Source organism: Cololabis saira, chromosome 17 (genome assembly GCF_033807715.1).
Source record: "Cololabis saira isolate AMF1-May2022 chromosome 17, fColSai1.1, whole genome shotgun sequence".
NCBI classification, from domain to species: domain Eukaryota; kingdom Metazoa; phylum Chordata; class Actinopteri; order Beloniformes; family Belonidae; genus Cololabis; species Cololabis saira.
Genome location: NC_084603.1, coordinates 3479919 through 3486569, shown reverse-complemented (window position 1 = coordinate 3486569; position 6651 = coordinate 3479919). Strand labels below are relative to the sequence as shown.

General features: G+C 35.6%; 1 long non-coding RNA gene across 1 annotated transcript; it reads right to left on the bottom strand.

Moving 5' to 3' along the window:
• Positions 1-3555: 3555 nt before the first annotated feature.
• LOC133463913 (uncharacterized) lies at positions 3556-4316 on the bottom strand. Its single transcript, XR_009784391.1, has 3 exons — positions 4231-4316; positions 3933-4041; positions 3556-3602 (listed from the first exon to the last, which is right to left on the bottom strand). It is a non-coding gene; the product is annotated as an uncharacterized LOC133463913 (long non-coding RNA).
• Between the last annotated feature and the right edge of the window lie 2335 nt (positions 4317-6651).

Below are 6651 nucleotides of genomic sequence, written 5' to 3'. Positions count from 1 at the left end.
AAAGTTAGTAGATAGATAACTACATTACAGGATTAAACTATAATGATCCATTTTCTATTTCAAACAATTTGTTAAAGAGGAAGTTGGTCTAATCAATGACAATCAATGTGGAAATTGCATGAATATAATATACAACACTATGTTTTTCTTCTCCTTTACCATTTTCCCCTGTTCCTCATCTCTTCCATCATTGTGTTTACTTTCCTGAAAATGTCATTTGAACTCAAATGCTTATCTGTAGCTTTCAGCCTCTAGTTTCCAATATGCATTGGTTACTTTCAGTTTTCTCTATTCTAAAGATTTGCTCAATGTTTTTTCCCTATCTGTCTCGCAAACATCCGGTAGTTTTCCTCGAGCGTTGTCGTCTTTACTCAGGTACTCGGGTCTTTTCCCTCTGTGTCTTTTTCCAAATTAGCCTGTCTGCCTCAGTTACCGCTGTAATATTGCTTGTTAGCTCTTTAGCTCTCCCCCTACTGCTGTCGAAGTTTAATGAGCATAAAAACAATACATATATATATATATATATATATATATATATATATATATATATATATATATATATATATATATATATACTGGTGGACTTCAAAACTGCACAGCTCATGTTCAAAATCAACAATAACATGCTGCCAGACTGTATCCAAAATATGTTCAATTTAAGACAAAGCCATTACAACCTCAGAGGGGAAAGTATATACAGAAAATCAACAATCAGAACCAACACCAAACTAAGATGCTACAGTGGCAGCGGTGGATGTATGGAATAAATTAGATATAGATTTGAAATTATGTAGAACTTTAACTTTATTTAAAAAAACATTGAAAAGAAGGATGATTTCCTTATATTAAATGAATGAGTGGCTTGATGTTGATTTGGGTATTTATTTATTTAATTGGTGATTTGCTTTGATTTTTTAAGGATGAAGGTAACATGTAGACTGCACCTTTATTTTAAAAATCTTTCATTTTTTGAGGAATGTTTGTTATCCCTACAGAGGCAATTTGTTTTACGGGCAGTCTTTCTCTTACTTTTTGCTTTTATTTTATTAATTTAATTAATCTTTTTGAGGGTAGGCAAATAATAAGCTTTGCTTCAGCCTACCCCTTTTTCGGTCTAGATGTTATTTGTTTATTTGTATACTGGAAACTTTTTTGTTATGTTATCTTTGAACAATTGAACGTTTTCTTGTTGTCAGTTTTACTCTTGGTTTTTTATTTATTTTTTTTTATGTCATGACCGAAAATAAACTAAACTAAACTAAACTAAACTATATATATATATATATATATATATATATGTATATATATATATATGTATATATATATATATATATATATATATATATATGTATATATATATATATGTATATATATATATATATGTATATATATATATATATATATATATATATGTATATATATATATATGTATATATATATATATATATATATATATATGGCATGCCGTTCAGGAAATTAATATTTGAATATATTGAATGAAACCCCGAATATATTGAATGAACCTTGAATATATTGAATGAACCTTGAATATATTGAATGAAACCCCGAATATATTGAATGAACCTTGAATATATTGAATGAACCTTGAATATATTGAATGAAACCCCGAATATATTGAATGAACCTTGAATATATTGAATGAAACCCCGAATATATTGAATGAACCTTGAATATATTGAATGAAACCCCGAATATATTGAATGAACCTTGAATATATTGAATGAAACCCCGAATATATTGAATGAACCTTGAATATATTGAATGAAACCCCGAATATATTGAATGAACCTTGAATATATTGAATGAAACCCCGAATATATTGAATGAACCTTGAATATATTGAATCAACTTTGATATATATTGAATCAACTTTGATATATATTGAATCAACTTTGATATATATTGAATCAACTTTGATATATATTGAATCAACTTTGATATATATTGACTCAACTTTGACTGACGTCATCATTAACGCCATCTTGGACATCATATAGACCCCTTTCCGTGTTTGTAAACAAGTATGACGTAGGCAAGCTGCGCGCGCATTGTTGCGGCAGAAAGACGGAGTTCATGACAGTTTACACCAGCCGATTGACGGAAAAAGATCGTGGAAATTACGTTACTAAACTAACTTTGGCGGATGGAAAGCAACTTCCTTCCCGGAGGAAGATATCACAAAGTGGCCCGATGTCCAATGGCCGGATATTCATCAGTATTTGGTTGAGAAACCTAGTGTTTACACTCAGGAGAAGCTGCGACACTGTCAGCAGCTGTCACAGCTGAAGTTTGTAAAGAATTATGACAGTCAACTGAATGTATTTTATACATTAGACATTTCAAGTTATTTTATTATTTCATATTTATTTAATTTATCTTATTATTTTTGTTAATTTACTGTGTCCCCTTTGTTTCTTAATGAGTTTCATTAAGCATTGCCTTTGAATGAAAGCCATGTCATGTGTACCTTTGTCTGTGCTGGCTGAATGAAGTTGATAGTTATTTAAAAAAAAATAAAAATGAAAAATTATATGAGCTTTATTGTCCATCCTGCATCTCACATTATCACCATTAATTTACAGAAACTTATTCCCACTAATATGATAAAAAGAAAAACATTAAAAGGCATATAATGCAAAATACTGTTTTTTAAAACTTAGTTCATTATTTTTAGGTAAATTCATTATTTTTATTTGAGGGTTTGTGGGGATTAATATATCTATAATATACCTGAGTTTGATATACAACACATATAGTGAATATATGTATATTTGTGCAGCATATTTACAGCTGTGGAAGTTGGATGTTTGTAGCTTTAAAAAGAGAAAATAATCAATACATTTACACAATCAGTGAGAAAAAACAAATAACTCCGGTAGTTTATTAGCAAAACTTTAATAGTCAAGTAAATCATTAATGGCTGATATTCAATTCATAGTCACAGCTCCAAATCACTGATGAGAAAATAAAAAAATGTCAAGACTTGATGTTATTATTCAGAACCCTTATTTCTTAGATTTTTCTTACACTTTTGCTAAGGTTTGTGAGACTAGCACACACAATAACAATATCATCTAGAAGGTCAGCCTGTGACAGTGGAATTCTTGTCTGCAAAATTCTGAAGTTCTTCCATCTCCCTATAACACGTTCAACATGTATCCTGACACGTGACAGTTGTCTTGATGTGTCGACCTCCTGTGCAGAAAGTTGCCGTTTGCCTTTGGTGAAAGCTGGAATGCGAAGGGTGGCACCATGAGCTGCAACCTTAATTTCATTAACACTATCAAAAGATGATCCTGTAGAGAGCTTCTTGCTGAATATTTTTACACTTCCTGCAATTTTGGTGCACAACCAGTCAAAGAGCACAGATGTTATTCCAGTGATAAACAACAGTTGTACCATGTTGCACTTAATATTTGAGTATGAAAATGTAGACTTCTTCAGCTCCTCTTTAAGTCTCTCATTTTCATCTCGCAGCTGTTGATACTTTTCCTGCAGGTTGACGTGGTCACTCTTCATCTCGGTGTACTTCAGGTTCAGGTCATTGTATTCTGTCCTCGTGACTGGGATGTCCTCTTCAGCTTTAGCAGAAAAGAGAACAGTTGAGAATTGAAGACGAGATGGATGGATGGATGGATGGAGAGGTGTATAGAGAACATAAGAGGGGCATTGGAATCAGTAGAGGACAGTTGTGAATAGGAGAGGAGAAAAGGACAGGGACAAGGAGATTTTATTTGTCACATACATAGACCTAAGATTAATTGCAACTGTGTTAGTCTACACTGTGCATAAATATGGGTTGTAAAGAAAAGAATGGATGTGGAGATCAGCATAGGGGGAGAATACTCAGCATGGTTGAACCATTATACATACAATGAGACATGAAATGACACAACAGTGGCTACACTTACTAGGACTGTGATCCATGCTGGTGATTCCTCTGGAGTTCCAGGAGCAGGAGCAGGTTGGTTTGGTGGAGCAACCAGAAGTCTTTCACTCCATTTCTTTTTTCTTTGGTACCTTCACATGAAAAAACTCAAATGAACAAAAATACTGATCTCAAGCTGTAATACAATACATTCCCATCTTAATTATCAGTTATGGTTTGCTTAATACCAAAATAAGTAAACCCTTAATATTCATGGGTTAATCATGTCATTAGGTTAAGCTAAAAACATAAACAGCTAGGTCTCATTTATTGTATTTTACCTTTTGATCTTTGCATCGGGGTTTTGGTTTTGTTTAGTGTATGAAAAAAAAGAGGGCACAAAATCAGGACTCTCGTGGTCCAGTGAGATCTCACCTGTAAAAATAAAGATACACATTAGCCAAATAACACCAGATAACCACTTTTCAAGTTTCTTAAGTGTTCTGAGATGCTCAAATCAGAGAAAAGACGACCAGGGCACACATCCTAAACAACAATGATGCTAGAGGTTAAAGCTGTTAAGTTACGTGGAGCTGCTGTACACCCATGGTCATGGATCTATAATATTAATAATATTAATATTAATTATTATTATGTACACCACACTGAAGCTCTCAGCTGTATGAGTTAGTACTAGCACCAGTAGTAAACTTACAGTCTATGGTAGCAAACACTTACAATACACTTACTCTTCTTAAAGTTACTCAATTAAAGGCATTCAAGTAAAGCTAAACCAGATAGCCATGATAACTCACCAGATATGAAATGAGCACTGCAAACGCAGGCATTCTACATGATCCTCGGTCCAGTCGATTCTGATGCTTGCAGCCACAGGCTCCTACGGTGCTTTTGAAATGGCCTGTTTCCTCTGGGAATTGCAAAAAAAATTATGTTCCTCGGGATTTCGATTTGTACACACGTACACACAACAGCTGGTGGGCATGTTGTTCTTCTAATACGTTACTGCAACTCCAAAAACGCAACTTAAGAAACAAATCTTCCCTCGCTCCATTCAAACTCATGCAACTTCTTCAGCACTTCCGCCGCAACAATGCGCGCGCATCCTGTGATGACGTAGGCTGGAAAGGGGTCTATTTGCTGCTGCTGCAAAATATGAGCCAGTCAGCTCCAATCTAGCCACAGAAACCAGAGAAAAAAATATCAGTATCATGTTATAACATGAAACGTTTATTGTTAGAACAATAAACGTTTCACGTTTATGTACTATTAATCACGTGATAGTGTGTTGTGGCTGGAGTCGGGCCGGGCTGAGTCTCATGTGTTCCGGTTGTGAACTGGCATCACCACGACCCAAAACATGGATAAAGTTACTCCACTGTTGAGCTTTCTACGAAATCGCGGTGTACCAGAAGAGTTCCTCTCACGCATGGAACAAGAACATGTGAGTGTATAAAACTTCTTGTGAAAACTTTATTTCACTGCTGTCAAGGCTCAGTCATGCAGCTAGTATAACCTAGTTAACTTAGTCAGCCAGCCAGGGTTACCGGGTAACACCGGTACTATGCACAGTTTTGCATCCCTGCCCCGAATTACCATGTGGTTTCTATCAAACTTTGATTTTAAAGTGTCATTACTGAGTGTTAAGGGGTTGAGTTGCCGCGCGGTGACGCAATTCTAGCAGGGATGCAAAACTCGGCATAACACCGGTGCAGTTACAACAATTACCAGGAGAAAGAGATGCTGCTGCTTCAGGTCCTCTGTATGAACCGAACTGAACCTACATTCAACCAGAATGACCCTATTTATACAAGAAACCACATTTACTAACATTACAACAAAATCAAGTTATTGGGCTACTTATAAACTGTTTATCCCATAGCCTACATACACTCCAACATCTGCCAAGTAATCTGTATTACATCTACATCTGTATTACAAAGTGCACAGATTTAAGCTTCAGGCCCCAGTATAGTTGTTAAAGGTAGCCAAGTGTGTGTGTTTGTGTGTGTGTGTGTGTGTGTGTGTGTGTGTGTGTGTGTGTGTGTGTGTGTGTGTGTGTGTGTGTGTGTGTGTGTGTGAGCATCCCCATCACTCCTTCTCTTCCTCTCCTTCTCCCCATCACTCCTTCTCTTCTTCTCTTCCTCCTCCTCCTCCTCTTCCTCTCCCCATCACTCCTTCTCTTCCTCTCCTCGTCTCCTCCTCCTGGAGTAAGAGCCTCATTATTGCGCCCTATGATCTATATATTGTTCTGCTTATTTTAAACTACTATTAATGTCATGGAAATTGCGTCAAATATTATGGAAAAGTTTAGCAAATTAATTGATAAAACTGTGGGAACTGTGGTGGGAGGATGTTGTCTTGTCCTTGAGTTGTAATAATTATGTCTGTCTTGACAGATTGATGCCACAGTCATTGACTGTATGGATGATGACACTCTGGCTGGAACATCCCAACATATGGAGATCAGATATCAGGAAGATGCTTCTGTATGGAAAATCAAGGTGCAAGTGCAAGAGAACCAAAATAACATTCACTGCTTGAAAAACTAAAGAAAAAGATGGGCATTGATGGGAATGATGATAAGAAATCTGATCAGGAGGAGACTTCTTCTCCAAAGCAGAAAATACGTTATCGAAAAAACTACAGATCGGCTGAAAAGAAAGACCAGAAAAGTTGAGTTAGGGTGGATTCATGAAGGTAAACAAGTGAGGAAATGTAAAAGAGGCGGAACAAGGGCCATT